General features: G+C 43.7%; 2 long non-coding RNA genes across 2 annotated transcripts; both read right to left on the reverse strand.

Moving 5' to 3' along the window:
* Window positions 1–2,805: 2,805 nt before the first annotated feature.
* LOC118241178 lies at window positions 2,806–3,617 on the reverse strand. The gene is made up of 4 exons (XR_004775885.1): window positions 3,525–3,617; window positions 3,356–3,433; window positions 3,104–3,215; window positions 2,806–2,977 (listed from the first exon to the last, which is right to left on the reverse strand). It is a non-coding gene; the product is annotated as an uncharacterized LOC118241178 (long non-coding RNA).
* A 7,081-nt stretch (window positions 3,618–10,698) lies between these two features.
* LOC113569321 lies at window positions 10,699–11,497 on the reverse strand. The gene is made up of 4 exons (XR_003409742.2): window positions 11,408–11,497; window positions 11,239–11,316; window positions 10,997–11,096; window positions 10,699–10,870 (listed from the first exon to the last, which is right to left on the reverse strand). It is a non-coding gene; the product is annotated as an uncharacterized LOC113569321 (long non-coding RNA).
* Between the last annotated feature and the right edge of the window lie 10,679 nt (window positions 11,498–22,176).

The raw sequence follows: 22,176 nt of genomic DNA on the forward strand, positions 1-22,176 counted from the left end.
TTGATTGACCACTTCTGAAACGCACGCTGTAGAAAATAAAAAATGTTGTTTTTACGAAGAAAAAACAAAACACAACCTAGAACCTTTGATTTTTGCTGAGATATTCTGACAATACAGTAACCATGTAAACAACTTTACAGAACAATTTATAAATTGTACAGTTTAAAACTAGTGCAATTGACAAAAAAGTGCATTTGGAACCAATAAATCCAATTGCCTTTTTTATGATAAATTAACATGATCACACTGTTAAGAGAATCATTTCAGTAATATTTCTATGCAGGTAGCATATCAAACAGCATTATTTAATTGTCAAATCCTCATTATATGACTCATTTAACTGTTTTTTTTTGTTTGTTTGTTTTTTACATAATGTACTGTCACTTGCTTTTATAATGTACTATTCCTCAACACTACAGGCAGACTAGGAGCATCTTAGATGACCGTGGACGCATTCAAAGGGAGTGAGCCAAGTGGAGGAGTGCGTGAGCGAGTTGCGGGTGTATTCCGCCCATGTGAGGAATTTGTGCCAGTCAGTTTGTGAGGTACACTACTGGTGGAGGAACCTTCCGAGCTCTTGAGTTACCCAGTCGACTGAGGATGGTGACCAGAGGAGAGATTCATAGTTATATTCCTAGTTTACAAAACTGCCTCCAGACTTGATGTAAATTTGGAACCATGATCAGATCTCTTCTGGTAGACCAAATATGCAAAATACTTAAGTGAACATGGCTTCTGCGGTTTCCAAGGCCATAGGCAAGTGAGGAAAAGGAATGAGGCGACATGTTAGACAGCTTGTCCACTACCAGCATTATGACCATGTTTCTCTCAGAGGCAGGTAAGTCTGTGATGAAGTCTGTTGCAATGTGAGTCCAGGGGCGATGTGGCGGGGACTGTAGCTTTCCAGCAGGGAAAGTGCGATGGGTGCGTGACTGGGCACAGACTACACAAGACATCATGTAAAGCACGCATATCGTGAGGAAGGGAGGGCCACCAAAAGTTACGTGGTGCGAGTGATACCCAGATGTCCGTTACATAAGGTCGTATGAGCCCATTCTAGTCATGTTCCTCTGTGGGAAGCTGAAATGTATTGTGTTTCTGGGGGGCATTCCTCTGGGCTAGGGTCATCCTTCAGAGCATTCTCCAGGTCGTCTTGGAAGCGTCAACGTATGGGAGCAAGGAAGCAGCTATTAGGCAGGATGGTCTCTGGATTCGGGTTGGTCTCTCTCTTGTCATAGATCTGTGACAAGGCATCTACCTTTTGATTCTTGGAACCGGGTCTGTAAGACACAGTGAAGTTAAACCGGGAGACCACCTAGCTTGACTTGGATTGAGTCATCGAGCTGACCGTAGGTACTCTAGGTTTCGATGGTCTGTGTATACCAAGAAGGGGTGTTCAGCCCCTTCTGACCAGTGTCTCCATTGCTCTAGGGCAAGTTTGACTGCGAGAATGGCAGCCCTTGGCTATCACCAGATCAAGTTTAAAAAGATTCTACTGCCTCAGTTTTTAATAAATTATATTGAAGTCCTTGTTTTTGGTATTTGGTGATATTAGGGGTAAGGTTAAATTTGTTCAGCCTCTTCATGAAGTAGATCCTTCACATATTTATTTTGTGTTAGCACCAAGCTAATATCTCCATTTATTCATCCAGCCCAATCACGTCTCTATTCTGTCTTGCACAGATGGAGATTATTTTGCCACCATCAGTAGAGTTCCTTTGATTTATGCATAAAGTCTTGGACATCATCTCACAAACTACAATCCAGATCGCTTTCCTTTCTCATTCGTGGTCTAGGTAGGTTTTTTTCCTCTGTCAAATGATCGCAGTCAATTTGTCTGGGAATGTAGCCCATGGATCATAAAGGTATCCATCCATTCTGTATGAGGGTTTTGGCAGCTGTTGGACGAGGTTGAGAATTAACTTGTAGGTGAAAGTGACTGCAAGAATGCAGGTGGTCCTGGGGAGGCATCAACAGAAGTGCTACTGGTTTCAGGAGCCTAGGCTGCAAATAAAATAAATAATTTTCTGTGTAAGAATACAATGTGAATGCTTTTATATTTTAGCTTTCTCTTGAATGCAGCCTACTATCTCAGCTCCCACACAGCCAGGACTTTGCAGGCTTGAACTGAAAATCATATGTCGCCAGCCCAAGGGAATGGAAGGTCTCTTCTAGAATATCCTTCATCATCTCTGGAAGGTCAGGCAAGACCTCATTGATTGTGGTGTGTAATCATGTTTGCCCCAAGTCAGTCAGTCATTTCTGGAAGATTGTTTGTTGTAGTACAACTAAAAGGGGGGGAGGGAAACAAAACAAAAAAACCTGCCCTTACATTGATCAAGTCAGTGCATATAAACCACCCCATTTGTTTTGAGAGCTTTCTTACATGGAATGTGTGAATTTTGGCATAGTTTCCACTACAGTGGCCAAGAGAATGGGTCCTTTGCCAACACACCAATTCAGTGGAATGACTGTGCCCGTTAACAATGTATGATGGTAACAGAATAAGCTACCAAGTAGTTCATGGTAAGGCATTGCAGCCTTGAACTCTCATTGTGAATACCAGCTCTCCTCTGTGCCAAAAGAAAGCCAGCTTTCTGTACTTCCATTCCAAAATACAGACATATTACACATCCCCCCACTCATTCAAGCTGAATTAACAGTAAATTCACCTGGCTTTTGGTCCATTTAAGTCAAGATTGGCAGGAATGTAGGCTTCATGTAATCAGGAATTTAAATACTGCTTTTAAAAGATCCAGACCACTCCAGGCAAACTTGTCTTTGGGAAAAGAAAGCAAGTTGACCAGTAGTTTGAGAACATTTATTCAGAAACCATTTGCAGGGTAGACTCAATTGCCAGAGCCTGTGACCATGCAGACCCACATGACAATTCAGATGGCATGTACTGGTGGCCTGCAGCAAGTTCACAGCACAGGGCAATAGCTGCAGAGAACGCCATCCCTTAGACTCACACCACCTGAAAGCAGAACATTCCTTGATGAACCATTTCAAATCCTGGAGGATTACATCCACATGAGTGAGTGGTTTGCTACTACACAGGTTCTCCAAAACAGACTGGAGCACTCCAGTGCTTACACTTTACCTTCAAACACCCTTAGTTCCTCCCTTCACCACTACAGAACGTTCAAAAGCTGAATTGCCACCTTCCTCATCCTGGAGCTGTAGTCTGAGCTGGGGCAGGTCACCATGAGCATCTAAACAGACACGACACAGGTAGCTGTAAGATGTAGACATTAACCCTAGCCAAAATAAGTTGCAGATACAACTACAGTGGTCATCCGAGCCCTGGTAATTAAATCCCAAAAAGACACCGTAATGTCAAGAGCACTCAAACCTTCGTGGTCTCTGATCACTCGTGATAGCAACAAGCCAGTTTCACCTCGCTGCTGTCGCTCTGCTGGAGAACTTAATACTACAACATGAGATGGGTGGTCAAGTTGATTATCAGGAGAAGTCATCCACTGAAACACATAAGAAAAAAGGAAACACCAAAATACACTTACCAAGACTAAGGACAGCAATCAGGAGCACAAACACAGAGACTCTTGATGCATCCATTAGAGCCAAACAAAAGTTTAGAGAGACTGATAATAAGGAAGACTAGCTATTTCCTTGAATCGAACCGGGCTTTAAATAGCTGAACACAATCCGAGACGAGGTGCCCATCTCACCTGGCCTTCATTAACAATAATGTTAATTTAACAATAGTGTTCAGTTATTGTGTCCGCCAAACAGCGAATCTGCTGTTACGAGCTTGTTCGATGTGACGAATTCTAACGGGGGACAATGTGTAGACATAATACCTTTATGAATTGTTCGTCCTCGATTGCTTTCCTTATGTCGTAGTGCTCCTCCCCTCTGGGAAATGAACGCCAGATTGAAGGAGCGATAAAACGCGATGCCTTAGCACACGGTTGTCACTTTGAAATGACCACTTGTTTATGAAGCGAGGCGCTGATGTAACGATTCCATGGCAGTTTTGTTCAACATAGTTGTTTAACATGTGTTATCAGTTAAAGTGTTGCTGAACACTTTACTAACATGCCGTCAGTGAAAAAAAAACGTTGCTTTAAGATAAACGAAGCAACAGTTCAACCGACAATTCAAAACTGCGGCTGCATTAATGTTATTCCTGAGCGCCATAGTAGGGCTGGAATGAGAGCTTTTGTGATTCTAGGCTATGAAACATTTCCCTGTTAAATGAAGATTTTATTTGCGCAATATACAACAATGTATAACGAATATGCCTATGCTAACCGTGAGGCATCAGGAAAATGCACACAATCTAAACAAGACTATAGTTTAGTAAATGATAAATGCTAAAAATAATAGTTGATTGACCACTTCTGAAACGCACGCTGTAGAAAATAAAAAATGTTGTTTTTACGAAGAAAAAACAAAACACAACCTAGAACCTTTGATTTTTGCTGAGATATTCTGACAATACAGTAACCATGTAAACAACTTTACAGAACAATTTATAAATTGTACAGTTTAAAACTAGTGCAATTGACAAAAAAGTGCATTTGGAACCAATAAATCCAATTGCCTTTTTTATGATAAATTAACATGATCACACTGTTAAGAGAATCATTTCAGTAATATTTCTATGCAGGTAGCATATCAAACAGCATTATTTAATTGTCAAATCCTCATTATATGACTCATTTAACTGTTTTTTTTTGTTTGTTTGTTTTTTACATAATGTACTGTCACTTGCTTTTATAATGTACTATTCCTCAACACTACAGGCAGACTAGGAGCATCTTAGATGACCGTGGACGCATTCAAAGGGAGTGAGCCAAGTGGAGGAGTGCGTGAGCGAGTTGCGGGTGTATTCCGCCCATGTGAGGAATTTGTGCCAGTCAGTTTGTGAGGTACACTACTGGTGGAGGAACCTTCCGAGCCTCTTGAGTTACCCAGTCGACTGAGGATGGTGACCAGAGGAGAGATTCATAGTTATATTCCTAGTTTACAAAACTGCCTCCAGACTTGATGTAAATTTGGAACCATGATCAGATCTCTTCTGGTAGACCAAATATGCAAAATACTTAAGTGAACATGGCTTCTGCGGTTTCCAAGGCCATAGGCAAGTGAGGAAAAGGAATGAGGCGACATGTTAGACAGCTTGTCCACTACCAGCATTATGACCATGTTTCTCTCAGAGGCAGGTAAGTCTGTGATGAAGTCTGTTGCAATGTGGGTCCAGGGGCGATGTGGCGGGGACTGTAGCTTTCCAGCAGGGATAGTGCGATGGGTGCGTGACTGGGCACAGACTACACAAGACATCATGTAAAGCACGCATATCGTGAGGAAGGGAGGGCCACCAAAACTTACGTGGTGCGAGTGATACCCAGATGTCCGTTACATAAGGTCGTATGAGCCCATTCTAGTCATGTTCCTCTGTGGGAAGCTGAAATGTATTGTGTTTCTGGGGTGCATTCCTCTGGGCTAGGGTCATCCTTCAGAGCATTCTCCAGGTCGTCTTGGAAGCGCCAACGTATGGGAGCTAGGAAGCAGCTATTAGGCTAAGATGGCGCCGGTGAGGTCGGCTGCCGTCACGACTGCTCCGTCCACACCTGGCACTTTTTTCGCTCTTTTCGCTATCTTTTTCGTTCTTTTCGCTCTTCCCGCTACCCCTGACTTCTCCGCAGCCCTTCTCTACACACCACGGCACGTATCTCGTACAGCAGAGATGCCCTTATTTCTCTTAATCTACATAGCACTCACCTCAAGCCGTCTGTAACCCCGGACCCAAGATGGCCGACGGAGATCCTGAGGGAAAACAGAAGACGCGGCGCGAGGAAAAGGCCGCGAGGGAAGCGAGCCGGCGTCAGGAACAGGCTGAGGGCTCGGGCACACCGAGCTCCCTTACCCAGCATCCTGCTAGCCAACGTTCAGTCTCTGGATAACAAGCTCGACGACCTCCGGGCCAGGATAAAGTTCCAGAGGGACATTCGGGACTGCAATCTCCTCTGCTTCACCGAGTCGTGGCTGAACCCAGCGGTACCAAACCACGCTATACAGCCGGCCGAGTTCTTCTCGGTTCACCGCATGGACAGGACGGCAGATTCGGGGAAGTCGAGAGGCGGCGGAGTGTGTGTGATGGTAAACAACAGCTGGTGCAACAATGCCAATGTTGTTACTCTCGCCTGCTCCTGCTCACCCAACCTGGAGCTGCTCGCCCTCAAACTTCGTCCTTTCTACCTTCCTCGGGAGTTCACTTCGGTCATCATCAACACCGTGTACATCCCACCTCAGGCTAACATGGACACTGCACTGTGGGAACTTCATGAGGCTCTCACACAGTTTCAGGCACAGCACCGGGACGCTGCACTTATTGTGGTTGGGGATTTCAACAGCGCTAACCTCAAGCATGCGGTGCCCAACCTTTACCAGCACGTAACCTTCCCCACCAGGGGAAATAGGACACTAGATCACTGCTACACCCCATACAAGGACAGCTACAAGGCACAAGCTCATCCACCGTTTCGTAAGTCGGACCACGCCGCCATCTTCCTCCTACCAAAATATAAACAACGGCTGAAACGGGAAGCTCCGGTTCAGAGGGAGGTCGCGCGCTGGACAGACCAATCGGTGGCCGCTCTGCAGGACGCTCTGGATGACGCGAACTGGGACATGTTCCGGCGCAGCACTGATGATGTCAGCGAGTTTACGGAGGCAGTAGTAGGATTTATTGGGAAACTGGTGGACGACACGATCCCAAGAATCACCATCAAGAAGTTTTCCAACCAGAAACCCTGGGTGGACAGAACCATCCGCGAGGCTCTGAACTCTCGAACTGCTGCCTACAATGCGGGGATCATCAGCGGGAACATGGACGAGTACAAGTCTGCAGCATACGGAGTGCGCAGGGCGGTGAGGGAGGCGAAGCGGCGCTACGGGAAGAAACTAGAGACACAGTTCCAGCAGAGTGGCTCTAGATCCCTGTGGCAGGGACTACGGATGATCACGGACTACAGGAGCCCACCCTCTGGGCTGATGAGTGCGGATGAGTCTCTGGCGAACGAGCTGAATACATTCTTTGCTCGCTTCGAGGCTACATCTAGCAGCGCTAATGCTAGCAGCACAAATGCTAACGGCGCTAGTGCTAACAGCGCCAATGCTAACGGTGCTGGTGCAAGTGGCACTATCGGCGCAGCCGGTGGCACATGCGCGGGGCCCACCATAGAGCAGCGCCCTCTCATCATCACGGAGAGTGACGTGAGGAGAGTGTTTAAAAGGGTGAATACCAGGAAGGCGATGGGACCAGACGGTATCTGCGGGAGGGTCCTCAAAGCCTGCGCAGATCAGCTAGCCCCGGTATTCACTGACATCTTCAATCTCTCCCTGACGCTCGGTATTGTCCCGTCCAGCTTCAAGCGGTCCACCATCGTCCCCGTCCCGAAGAAACCTCGACCCTCCGACCTCAATGACTACCGCCCTGTCGCCCTCACATCAGTCGTGATGAAGTGCTTTGAAAAGCTAGTTAGAGACTTCATCACATCTTCACTGCCAGCCTCCACGGACCCACTGCAGTTTGCATACCGCCACAACCGCTCCACTGCCGATGCGATTGCACATCTGCTCCACACTACACTGACTCACCTGGACGAAGGGAGGGGAAATTATGTTAAAATGCTATTTGTCGACTACAGTTCAGCATTTAACACTATCATTCCCTCCCTACTCACTACTAAGTTGGGAGATCTAGGACTGCATACATCCCTGTGCGACTGGATCTCCAACTTCCTAACAGACAGACCACAATCAGTACGGGTGGGCAACTGCGCCTCATCCACCCTCACCCTCAGCACTGGAGCTCCTCAGGGTTGTGTCCTAAGCCCCCTGCTCTACTCACTGTACACCTACGACTGCACAGCCACTTCCAGCTCTAACACCATTGTCAAGTTTGCTGATGACACCGTTGTCGTGGGTCTGATCTCGGACAACGACGAGAGGGCCTACCTGGAGGAGATTAAACACCTGGAAAACTGGTGCCAGGAAAATAATCTCCTCCTAAACGTCAGTAAGACAAAGGAGCTGATCGTGGATTGCAGCAAGAAGCAGGAGCGGCACTACCAACCTGTGAGGATCAGTGGAACCACGGTGGAGAGAGTAGATAGTTTCAGGTACCTTGGAGTTCACATCTCGCAGGACCTGTCCTCGTCCCGCCATACCAGCTCCCTGGCAAAGAAGGCTCGTCAGCGTCTTTACCACCTCAGATGCCTAAGGGACTTCAGACTGCCCTCCAAGGTACTGCAGAACTTCTACACCTGCACTATCGAGAGCATCCTCACGGGGAACATCACAGTCTGGTTTGGAAATAGCACCAAGCAGGACAGACAAGCACTCCAAAGGGTAGTGCGTTCAGCAGAGCGCATCACTCACTCGGAACTTCCTGACCTGCAGACCACCTACTACAAGCGGTGCCAAACCAAGGCCAGGAAAATTGTGAAGGACCCCACCCATCCCAACAATAGACTGTTCTCTCTGTTGAGGTCAGGGAGGCGCTTCCGCTCCCTGAAGGCCAAGACAGAGAGGCTGAAGAGGAGCTTCTTCCCACAGGCCATTCGGGCCCTGAATCAGGGAAACTGATAAACTGTGGGGACCACCACCACCACCACGTAACATGACTGTTACGTAACATGACTGTATATCTGTATATCTGTATATCTGTACCACCACGTAACATGACTGTATATCTGTACATCTGTATATATAGATTTAGATTTATACTCAATTAACCTGTTACAACAACTGTAGATATGGTACTATACAATGGATCTGTACATTCTGTAGGTTGTGTAGATAAATACTCAACCATATACATTGTACATTGTGTATATAATCATAATATACATATATTGTACATACATTGTTAATATATTTTTGTACATACATAGAATATATATTTATCTGTATATATATTTTTTTTTCTCTATGCACCCCTGGTTCTCTTCCTCAGTTTGGACAAAGCACTCTCCACCATTTCACTGCGTGTTGTACTGTGTATGACTATGTATGTGACAAATAAACCAAACTTGAAACTTGAAACTTGAAACTAGGCAGGATGGTCTCTGGATTCGGGTTGGTCTCTCTCTTGTCATAGATCTGTGACAAGGCATCTACCTTTTGATTCTTGGAACCGGGTCTGTAAGACACAGTGAAGTTAAACCGGGAGACCACCTAGCTTGTCTTGGATTGAGTCATCGAGCTGACCGTAGGTACTCTAGGTTTCGATGGTCTGTGTATACCAAGAAGGGCTGTTCAGCGCCTTCTAACCAGTGTCTCCATTGCTCTAGGGCAAGTTTGACTGCGAGAATGGCGGCCCTTGGCTATCACCAGATCAAGTTTAAAAAGATTCTACTGCATCAGTTTTTAATAAATTATATTGAAGTCCTTGTTTTTGGTAGTTGGTGATATTAGGGGTAAGGTTAAATTTGTTCAGCCTCTTCATGAAGTAGATCCTTCACATATTTATTTTGTGTTAGCACCAAGCTAATATCTCCATTTATTCATCCAGCCCAATCACGTCTCTATTCTGTCTTGCACAGATGGAGGATATTTTGCCACCATCAGTAGAGTTCCTTTGATTTATGCATAAAGTCTTGGACATCATCTCACACACTACAATCCAGATCGCTTCCTTTCTCATTCGTGGTCTAGGTAGGTTTTTTTCCTCTGTCGAATGATCGCATCAATTTGTCTGGGAATGTAGCCCATGGATCATAAGGGTATCCATCCATTCTGTATGAGGGTTTTGGCAGCTGTTGGACGAGGTTGAGAATTAACTTGTAGGTGAAAGTGACTGCAAGAATGCAGGTGGTCCTGGGGAGGCATCAACAGAAGTGCTACTGGTTTCAGGAGCCTAGGCTGCAAATAAAATAAATAATTTTCTGTGTAAGAATACAATGTGAATGCTTTTATATTTTAGCTTTCTCTTGAATGCAGCCTACTATCTCAGCTCCCACGCAGCCAGGACTTTGCAGGCTTGAACTGAAAATCATATGTCGCCAGCCCAAGGGAATGGAAGGTCTCTTCTAGAATATCCTTCATCATCTCTGGAAGGTCAGGCAAGACCTCATTGATTGTGGTGTGTAATCATGTTTGCCCCAAGTCAGTCAGTCATTTCTGGAAGATTGTTTGTTGTAGTACAACTAAAAGGGGGGGAGGGAAACAAAACAAAAAAACCTGCCCTTACATTGATCAAGTCAGTGCATATAAACCACCCCATTTGTTTTGAGAGCTTTCTTACATGGAATGTGTGAATTTTGGCATAGTTTCCACTACAGTGGCCAAGATAATGGGTCCTTTGCCAACACACCAATTCAGTGGAATGACTGTGCCCGTTAACAATGTATGATGGTAACAGAATAAGCTACCAAGTAGTTCATGGTAAGGCATTGCAGCCTTGAACTCTCATTGTGAATACCAGCTCTCCTCTGTGCCAAAAGAAAGCCAGCTTTCTGTACTTCCATTCCAAAATACAGACATATTACACATCCCCCCACTCATTCAAGCTGAATTAACAGTAAATTCACCTGGCTTTTGGTCCATTTAAGTCAAGATTGGCAGGAATGTAGGCTTCATGTAATCAGGAATTTAAATACTGCTTTTAAAAGATCCAGACCACTCCAGGCAAACTTGTCTTTGGGAAAAGAAAGCAAGTTGACCAGTAGTTTGAGAACATTTATTCAGAAACCATTTGCAGGGTAGACTCAATTGCCAGAGCCTGTGACCATGCAGACCCACATGACAATTCAGATGGCATGTACTGGTGGCCTGCAGCAAGTTCACAGCACAGGGCAATAGCTGCAGAGAACGCCATCCCTTAGACTCACACCACCTGAAAGCAGAACATTCCTTGATGAACCATTTCAAATCCTGGAGGATTACACCCACATGAGTGAGTGGTTTGCTACTACACAGGTTCTCCAAAACAGACTGGAGCACTCCAGTGCTTACACTTTACCTTCAAACACCCTTAGTTCCTCCCTTCACCACTACAGAACGTTCAAAAGCTGAACTGCCACCTTCCTCATCTTGGAGCTGAAGTAGGTCACCATGAGCATCTAAACAGACACGACACAGGTAGCTGTAAGATGTAGACATTAACCCTAGCCAAAATAAGTTGCAGATACAACTACAGTGGTCATCCGAGCCCTGATTTTTGGGAATCCTAAACTGACACCATAATGTCAAGAGCACTCAAACCTTCGTGGTCTCTGATCACTCGTGATGGCAACAAGCCAGTTTCACCTCGCTGCTGTCGCTCTGCTGGAGAACTTAATACTACAACATGAGATGGGTGGTCAAGTTGATTATCAGGAGAAGTCATCCACTGAAACACATAAGAAAAAAGGAAACACCAAAATACACTTACCAAGACTAAGGACAGCAATCAGGAGCACAAACACAGAGACTCTTGATGCATCCCTTAGAACCAAACAAAAGTTTAGAGAGACTGATAATAAGGAAGACTAGCTATTTCCTTGAATCGAACCGGGCTTTAAATAGCTGAACACAATCCGAGACGAGGTGCCCATCTCACCTGGCCTTCATTAACAATAATGTTAATTTAACAATAGTGTTCAGTTATTGTGTGCGCCAAACAGCCAATCTGCTGTTACGAGCTTGTTCGATGTGACGAATTCTAACGGGGGACAATGTGTAGACATAATACCTTTATGAATTGTTCGTCCTCGATTGCTTTCCTTATGTCGTAGTGCTCCTCCCGTCTGGGAAATGAACGCCAGATTGAAGGAGCGATAAAACGCGATGCCTTAGCACACGGTTGTCACTTTGAAATGACCACTTGTTTATGAAGCGAGGCGCTGATGTAACGATTTCATGGCAGTTTTGTTCAACATAGTTGTTTAACATGTGTTATCAGTTAAAGTGTTGCTGAACACTTTACTAACATGCCGTCAGTGAAAAAAAACGTTGCTTTAAGATAAACGAAGCAACAGTTCAACCGACAATTCAAAACTGCGGCTGCATTAATGTTATTCCTGAGCGCCATAGTAGGGCTGGAATGAGAGCTTTTGTGATTCTAGGCTATGAAACATTTCCCTGTTAAATGAAGATTTTATTTGCACAATATACAACAATGTATAACGAATATGCCTACGCTAATCGTGAGGCATCAGGAAAATGCACACAATCTAAACAAGACTATAGTTTAGTAAATGATAAATGCTAAAAATAATAGTTGATTGACCACTTCTGAAACGCACGCTGTAGAAAATAAAAAATGTTGTTTTTACGAAGAAAAAACAAAACAAAACCTAGAACCTGTGATTTTTGCTGAGATATTCTGACAATACAGTAACCATGTAAACAACTTTACAGAACAATTTGTAAATTGTACAGTTTAAAACTAGTGCAATTGACAAAAAAGTGCATTTGGAACCAATAAATCCAATTGCCTTTTTTTTGATAAATTAACATGATCACACTGTTAAGAGAATCATTTCAGTAATATTTCTATGCAGTTGGCATATCAAACAGCATTATTTAATTGTCAAATCCTCATTATATGACTCATTTAACTGTTTTTTTGTTTGTTTGTTTGTTTTTTAAATAATGTACTGTCACTTGCTTTTATAATTTACTATTCCTCAACACTACATGCAGACTAGGAGCATCTTAGATGACCGTGGACGTTACAACACAACTACAGCCTCTGTTCCTGTTATCGTCTGGAATGTTCTACCTACATGCTATGCCAGTCACTTGGCATTGCACACTGCCCCCGATATATTCATTGATCCTACAGAATTCAGTTCTCTATGCACGTTGTCGCTGGCCCGATTGCGGATGGGCGTGGAGCAGGACACACAGACTCCCTCGATCATGTGAAACATTTATTAACATAAAACATGAAGAACGGTGGCACTCACACACAACATTAACGACAGACATGACTTATACATTTAACTAAACAAAGGCTACATACACATTTACGTACATCAGCAAACAAACAATGACCAACGGTGAGGCACACACTGACGGGGTTTTAAATAGACAGACACACATTAACACCTAACCCCGTACAGGTGCGTGCCTTCACGGGGGTGTGGCTACAAACATGGGTGAACCCCCCGGCACGCGGCAGGCCGTACCACATGACTTGTGGAGGGGGAGCGTCCCCTTACATGTGATGGCGTGAACCAGAACAACATAGGCCAGTAGTGGCAAGCAGGTAGACCAACCACAAACACTTCAAAGCAAAAAAGATGCTACATACAACCAGAAAAGATCCTGGCAGATCTTTTTTGTCAGAGAACCAGCCCACATCAGTAGAAAATAGCTCTGGCTGGTGCAACTCTGACCTACTTACCATGCTACCTTAGCCATCCTGCTATACCTAACAACAACCAGCCTAAGAACAGTAAGGATGCACATATCAAACAAATGTATCTAAGTGCTGGCAGCCAACAACTTTAAAGAACTTTAAAGTAGCAGCCAAAGTGTAGGTTAGTGGGGCGAGAGCTTGTAGTGGGAAGTACACGATCTGGCAAGAAGCGGCAGCAACAAGTGCACCAAGTGTACTCTCACACGGAAGTGACATTATCTATATTATAGCTGTCTATAACCTGCTGTGTTATATATATATTACAGTAGCACTGTCTATAACCTGCTGTATTATATATATTATAGCTGTCTATAATCTACTGTATTATATATATTATAGCTCTCTATAACCTTCTGTTTGTAAGAAAACTCTACACCTGCATTCTTCTTTCAACAATGTTGTATTATCATACAACAGTCAGCAGTGATGATTCTGCCAAGTTCCTGTCATGGAGAGTCAGACTAGACAATGTAAGAAAGCCCAAATAGAAGCCTGCAGGAGAACAGAACCATGAAACCACAGCAGAACCATGATGCTGTGGCATAGCTATGACATCACAGTAGAGTTATGACATTACAGCAGAGTCATTGTGGTGGAGGCCACACATCAGATTCTACTTAGAGCTAAACTCTTGGGTCAGCCCTGTCATAGAGTAAACATTTTGATTTAGGATCTGATTATAAAATTTAATTCACTGACATACAAAATCCAATATGTCATTTCAACAATGTTGTATTATCATGATATATATTTCTTTAAGTGCATCTCAATGTGAAGTTTATTTACATGAATGGTACTTATACCACAAGTTATAAGAATATAACTAAGAATATTTAAATATTATATGACATTGTAATGAATGTTATAGATGCCAGTGAAAACATTTTTCTTGGATTGTAGTTAACAGGATAAATTAGGAACAGTGATAGTGAGACATCCATACTGACTGTAAACTGACTATAGACTGTAGAGAAAAGACAGAAATAAGACAAAAGTTCAATAGAGCCAAAGGAGTTCACTCCTTCCTCCAGGTGTGATGTATTGTACATAAGACTGTGTTTTTGAATATTGTTCCTCCATATTTACACTTTGATTTCCTCCTCTTTCTCTGGGAGGGTGGATGGTCACTTCCGTCGCCCCTTTAAGATGCCCCCTCCTCTGTAATGACAAGCCAGTACATCAGGTTGCTTGCTGGAACCTCTCAGCCTCTATAATGCGCTCCACTCTCACTGGGGACCACAGAGAAGTATCTGGCGTTGCCCTTTTCAGAGCAGCCCTGTTCTCATCCCTCTCTGTGTGCTGCTGGACCCGGTCTGGGCTGCAAGAGCACCCTCTGCTGTTCACACTATCTGATGCATATTTTTCTGATGCATATGTGCTTTGAACTTTATTGCTAGTCTTTCAACTTTGGATTGTCTTTTGTTTACCTTTGCCTGTGTATATACTTTGTATTCTTCTGTGTTTGGTCTTCTCTGTCTATTTTGTCACACCAGGGCTGGCTGCTGTTTGTGTATAGTTTTGTTTGGTGATGTTTTTGTGGCTAAATAGGAAGGCTTAGGAAAGCATCTGTCTTTTGTTTCACCCCTTTTTTTGTTTTATGTACAGTTAATGTGGGTTTTCGTTTTGTTTTCTGTCAGGTTAGTGAGAGTCAATTCAGTTTTCTCTCTATCACTTTATCTGGGCCAAAGTAGACTGGATGTAATTTACTCTGATATTCCTAGATCCTGAGTGTTGTGAGTCATCAGAGTTTTCTTAGTTCCAATTTTTGCTATGTATCAACCCTCTATTGCGATGGAGCTTTACCTAGATTTCGGAAGAGTCCTAATAAAGCAACACATTCATGACTTGCTTCCTCTTGCTCATTGTTACATAACCTCTAACCAAAAAATCTAGGACACAGCAAGGAGGAGTGGTCAGCCCGTGGATGAGTCATTTGGGTGTGATCATGTTCGCTTTCCTGTAGCAGGACAGATAGTCAACCCCAACGATACTGTTATGACTGACATGCTTAATGTGAAGCCCCCATCCATTTCCACTTTCTTCTGTTCAGCAAAGCTTTGGAGGTCTATTGCATCTGACTAAAACAAAAATGTATTATTCTGGTGCATCTGTTGAGCAAGTAAGACCTTTTTACTGTTGTGTAGTGAAGTATACTTACAGCAGTGCCACAACACAAAGCTCTGGTCTGCACAAGGCCATGTGGAGGCCCTTTTAAAATTTGTATTATTTTATTTAATTTATAATCCCCGCTGGGTAGCCCCATCTAGTTGAGGCTCCTTCAAAAGCTGAACCAAAGCAACACAAGTCAATAACAAGGTAATAATAAAACAAAATTTAATCATATCCTTGTTTATCTTAACAAGGTAACAATAAAAACTGTTCTACCATTATAAATAAATATTTCTGCATAGTTATAGTGCTACTGACCATATTCTGTATCATGTAGCATCTCTACTGGGAGTAGAGTTTAGACTTCAGTTTTAAGCAAAGTGTAGTATAATTTATGATTACTATTGCACTTTGTCCTCCCTGACATCCGAAGTTGCTGCATGGTTGATGGCATCACTACTACCTCTGACTGTCATGTTGAAGGATTGGGATGCCTTGACAAGTTCCCTTAAGCAAACCAGACTTTATTAATATGACAGAGACAAACTAAATACAACAACACGACAAACAGAGTAAGACTCACAAAATAGTAACATTACAACGTCCATCAACATTAAACAACACTTGTTAGTTTACGAGATGTGAAAAACACTGGGTACGATATGTAAAAAACACCAACACCAGACAGCAGAACAATAGGGATTCAAATACATGTGTTAACAAGGAACATAACAACAAACAGGTGTAACATGGACAATTACCACAGCAGGGGCATGATGATGGACAGACACACACACGGGGAGGAGTCTAGGAGAGTGGGCCATGCCATGACACTGCCCACTGACATATCTCCTTGGTATTGTCAGCACATGACACCTTATGCTGGAATATTAGTCTGATAGTTGTCATTTACACATGACACCTTATACTGGAATCTAAGCCTGTTCACTGTCATTCAGTACTGCATGATTTAGTACTGCACCATTCATCAGTGTATGCAAAGTTCCCCCTCTCAAAGCCTTTTACTGGTTCATCTTACACACACACACACACACACACACACACACACACACACACACACACACACACACACACACTCTCTCTCCCAGTTTGGGGGTCACATTACCACAGGTACCACAGTTGCCTTTACCCTCCACATCTCTTCCAGCTCTTCTTTCAGCCCTTGCTATTTCTTGAGTTTTTTGTATTTCTTGTTCCTGATGTGGCTATCACTCGGCATTGCCACATCTATCACTACGGTCCTCTTCTGCTGTTTATCCAGCATTATGTCTTCGATTACCATCTTATCTGTCTGTCTCATTACCATCTTCTTTTTGAACTTCCAGTAGGCATGGACAATGTCATGGCATGGAGTTGTCCAGTCATACTTGATACTTCAAACTTCAGATCCATTCTTGGATATCTGCTAGCGTGATGGAGACTTGTTGCTGTGGTATGCACACAGATTCTCTAATGCTATGTGATGCTTCCTTTTCCCTTATGCCTCTTCAGTCTGGCACCTTTGCTCAGCAGTCTGTGAGGCCTCAAGTATGGACAGGTACTTGGCTAACTTCCCTCCATGTTTATCTTATCTCAAGATCCAACTTCCATGCGTGTTTTGTATTTGTTCCAGTAGAAGCAAAAAAACAAACATAAGCCAAGGCTGTTCATTTTAGCTCGTATCTGAGTATGCTTAAACAAAAAAGACCATGGTTGCATAACATCTTCTTTTCTGTCTCCTACCTCCCAGGCTCTAAGAACAGGAAGGCAGATACACATATCGCCTACATGAAAAGGAGGAAAGACCTGAGAGTATTGAGAGCATCCGCCTGGAACACAGTTTCCTGGCTCTGATTCAATGGGCTTTTCCACAGGAGTTAGAAGAGGCCGTAAGCAAGGATCCAGCCCGAGCTGAATGCCCTCCAGGGAGACAGTATGTACCCATGAGTCTACAAGGTAACCTTGTGAGATGGGCACATATGTCTCTGTGTACAGGGCACCCAGGGATCCCTCATTGACGATGTATGGGATTATGTCAAGTCGTGTCCGACATGTGCTTAGTCTCGCACTCCGCGAGCTCTCCCTACAGGGGAACTGCATCTCTTGCCAATACCCAAGCGCCCATGGTGTCATCTCTCCATGGAGTTTGTCACAGACCTACTGGTCTCAGAAGGAAATTTCATGATTATGGTAGTAGTGGATAGGATTTCGAAGATGTGCCGATCATTCCCCTCTCTGCCCACAGCGAAGGATACTGCAGACATTATATATACTATTGTATTCCGAATTTTCAGGCTGCTGGAGGAAGTAGTATCCAACCGAGGTTCTCAATTCACATCTCATTATTGTAGACGGTTCTGTGAGAAGCTCAGTATCATTGCAACCTCTCCTCAAGCCATCACCAGCAGTCCAACGGTGAGGTGGAGAGGATGAATCAGGAGTTGGGAAGATTCCTCTGACAGTACTGCACCACACATTCTGCCTGGTCTCAATACTTACTGTGGGCAGAGTATGCATGCAATTCCCTTAAACATTCATCTACACAACTGACTCCTTTTCAGTGTGACTTAGGTTTACAACCAGCCTTCTGCCCCTGGGACGAGGCCCCCAGAGATCTTCCTGCACTGGACCACTGGTTGAAGAACAGTGCCAAGACCTGGGAGGAGGCACACATTCAGTTACACTGCGCTATGCAATCTCAACAAAGGTTTGCTAACCGCCACTGTCAACTTGCACCAATGTTCCATCCCATCCCGGTGTGGGTATCCACTCAGAACATGAGAATGGGGTCCTCTTGCTGGAAACTGAGTCCATGCTACATCTGTCATTTCAAGGTGCTCAGGAGAGTCAACCTGGTCTCCTATAGAGTACAGCTCCCTTCTAACAACTGCATTAACCCTACGTTCCATGTCTCGATAGTCAAGTCAGTACACTATAGGCCCTTCTCGGTAGGCTCTGCCCCTGTTGCCCCTCCGGCTTCTCTGGATGTAGAGGGTCAGCCTGCCTATTTGGTACATGAGATCCTGGATACCCGCAGACGTCAGGGTCAGCCTCTGGGAGGGGTTTGGGCCTCATCAACTGGGAGGGGTATGGGCTGGAGGAAGAACTAGTGAGTGAGTTCTGTGCTATTTCTGCCCAAGGTAGGAATTTGGACCAGTCCGATGGATGCAAAAGCATCATAGGAATTTGTTTCTCTGTGTCCCTAAAAAAAATATTACTGGGAATCAATGATGGTCTGATCTCCAAAAAGCAGAGGTTCACTTGCTGCCTGAATCACTTCTTCATAGTTATAGCCATACCAGTCCTATCTATGTAAGGGTTGGTGCAAGGTCGAGGTCCCCTCCGGCCACCAGAAGGAGGCCTTGGGTCAGGCACATCACTAATCTAATCAGGCTTAACACCCAACAGCTGGGCTAGACCTTATATAAACCCAGTGACCCAGTCATTCAGTGCTGGATCTTTGCCAATGTTATGAGTCAAGCTCTTAGCTGGTAACTTCAGGTATTGAGGTCGGTGAGCCCTTGTGCTACACCTCGCTTCTTGTCTGCAAGGGTGTTTGTGATTTTACACATTCCCTCCTCTCCAGTTTTCTCCCCTTGTGCTACACCTTGCTTCTGTGCTGCATGGGTGTCTGTGTTTTATACATCCCCTCCCCTCTGCAGTTTTCCCTATTGAGTCTGTCTCTCTCCCGAGACTTGCCTTAGCCATTCAAATTCCTCCCTGTTTTCTGGTTTTGTTTGGGAAGTTTTAGTTTGGTTTTCCCCAGTGCATCGGGGTTGCCATTTCTTGCCATTTCTTCTTGGCGTCCATTGTTCTCCCTTTTTCCACGCTCGGTGTGGTGTTTAGTTTTTTCCTTTTGCTTTACCTGATCCAAGATTTAACTGTTCTGCACATGGGCTCACCATTGTTAGAGCATGGTTACTTACCCAATAGGTTGTTGGTGTCATCACCTAGCTGACCTGGGTTCGAGCCTACCTTACAATCTAATGGGAAGACAGGGAGGAGAATATGAAGAAACTTAACCGTGATCAGAAACTAGTAGTGGTCATATATTTTTTTTAAAAAGCAAAAACACAATTTAGTATGAAAACAGCCTGCTCATAGTGGAGTGTGTTATTACAGTTTTCTGCAGTTGCGAAGACATAAAAAGTGGTACTTGTTACATGACTATTGAAACCACTAACTTATGAAGCGTACCTGGTACATGGTTACTGATCTGGTACAGTAACCATATGCACATTCTCTGCTTTACAGTCATTTTGCAATTCTAAACCACTTTTTTTTGCAAAATATTAAACATAGTCCTCAATAGTAGACACAATTCACAACTGAAAATGCTGTGTTTCTTTTGGAAAATACTGCTAAGCAAAGGCAACAGCCATTTATCAATTACCCAAACCTAGTCCTCAATGGTGAAAACTGTTGTGGCTAATTTGTACACTTATAAATCAGAGCCTGAGAACTATGAAAAGGCATCACTTTAGATATGTTGGTTTGGATAACAATGAAGACCAATATTAGAGAAAGGAAGAGCAACTGTTATGAATGAGATCAGGGCCAGTTTGGTTAACCATTTGCTTGACAATGGCAGGGCATTGAGTCTGTAAGGAAAAATTCCCTATTTTCCTTAATCTGTCCCTCTGGTCCCACCATCAGATCTCACCTGTGTTTTGTTCCTCCTCAGGGCCCTGGGGCACGTTTCTAAGAATTAATGACACTGAGTCAGAGATGCTGAGAAGCATGCACACTTTATTCAGAGATCCATCAGAAAAAATAGAGAGCAAAATCGTTGAGTAAGTAGAAATATGTAAACGATATAGCAAGTGCAACATCTTCAGACATGATATGCAGATTGAAAATGAGACATTAATCTATCACCAACTCCAGAACGTATTTGACATGGCTTATCAACTATCTAAAAATAAACAAGACAGGAAAAGAAAAAAATGTAGCAGTACTGATATAGTATAGTTATTATAAAAGGGGAGCCACATTGTAGGGAACTCTAACATAGTCTAATCTGAGCTGCTATGCTATAGGAAGTGTCATAAAGTACTATTTTCACTGTCCCTGGGCATCGTGGAAGTGACATCACATTGTGTGCAGCCATTAGTAAGAATTGTGTCATTCTTCATTATGCTACTCTCGGTCCCTACAACATTGCCCACATCACCACCGTTCTAGACACACTGCACAACATATTCGTTCCCCATCACCAGGGGGGTGGACCAGAGCAGTCCAAGGTTGTTTCTAACAGGTTGATCTAGTATACACCTGGTTCATTGACCAATCGTGATTTTTGGCACGTCACCTGACCCACTAAGGTTACCCCTTCTCCAGGCAATGAAGGAGGCATTTTGGCATTGGTGGGGATATGTAACTCCAGGCAATACTTCTCCCTCTGTCTGGCCAGAGAGAACATCACCTGTGGTGTTTGAGTTACTGGAGCCAGACCGAAATAGGGGACAGGATGCACTCTAATTGTTCATTTAGTTCACAGTAACAAGCCTATTTTTGTTATATTACAGTATATACAGCATGTTACTGTGCCCACAAAAATTAAAAATCATGACACTTGTAATTGTGCATTACTTTATAATATATCCATACTAAATATGCATACATAGCTTGTAAATGTACTAAATTACGTGTACATTTTTTTACGAAATCTTGTTCCTAAACAAGCCACGTTTAGGGAGCCCATCTCTAATCTTTTTTTTTTTTTTTTTTATGTTGAAAACTGTTTTACCATTGTATCCACTCCTATATAGCTTACAGAGTGAATCTGAGTGGGTAGGTTAGGAAGTAACGATTCAGCTTCTACTAGCTTTCCCCTGAAGGAAACCTCAGGTTTACGTTAAGTACTTATATGATTCTTTTGAATGTTTTTGTGGGTTTTCTGTGCCTCTGAAATTAGCACCAAGGTCATGGTATGTGGAGTCAAACTTGTTTATGGGATATTCTAGGCAGTAAGGGCAGCTGTACTCAGGGGTTTAAAATGTTAAGCTAAAAAAATTGTGCCCTGTGCATCTTCCAGTGTTTGCTGGTACTGTAGTACAGGAGTGCTGAGCCAAAGGCAGGTTTAAGTTGGATCTTTTGTGACAGTTTAGCAGTGGAAATTGAATCGGCTGCTCCTCTCATACATTCATCTTCTGCAGATAGCCTCTGAGGCCTCATCCACCCTGTCCCCATCTTGGTGTCTAGTGAGGTCCATATATCAAATAAACTGTAGTAGTGGTCTGAACGAGCTGATTCTTTAGCAATGGTTGAAATGCTGATACCATTTGAGGTAACCAGTTTCAGGGTATGATCCTGAGACTGTCACGCCGGTAGACCTGAGCATTCTCCGTTTCCCGAGCAACCTAGTCACTTCTGGGTTTTCATCAGTTTCCATGGTTCCGTGCCTCCTCCCCTTTGTCTCCAGTTGTTCCGAGTTTGTCCCTAATTGTAGTTCTAGTTAAACTTTGTTTCTGTGTCTCTTGTTTGTCCTTCATTGTGTTTAGGTATTTCCTGCTTGAGCTCGTTTCTAGCTCTTCATTTCTTGTTCTGATGTACTTTCTCCCCGCGCTCCCTGTTTAGTTACCCTCATTGTTGACGCTGCTTTCCCCATATTAATATTTGCTTGTTTGCTCTTTTTTCCCAGTCGATGTTCTCTCGTCTCTTAGCTTTGTTTAGGTTTCTCTTTC

The sequence above is a fragment of the Electrophorus electricus genome, chromosome 4 (genome assembly GCF_013358815.1).
Source record: "Electrophorus electricus isolate fEleEle1 chromosome 4, fEleEle1.pri, whole genome shotgun sequence".
NCBI lineage: Eukaryota > Metazoa > Chordata > Actinopteri > Gymnotiformes > Gymnotidae > Electrophorus > Electrophorus electricus.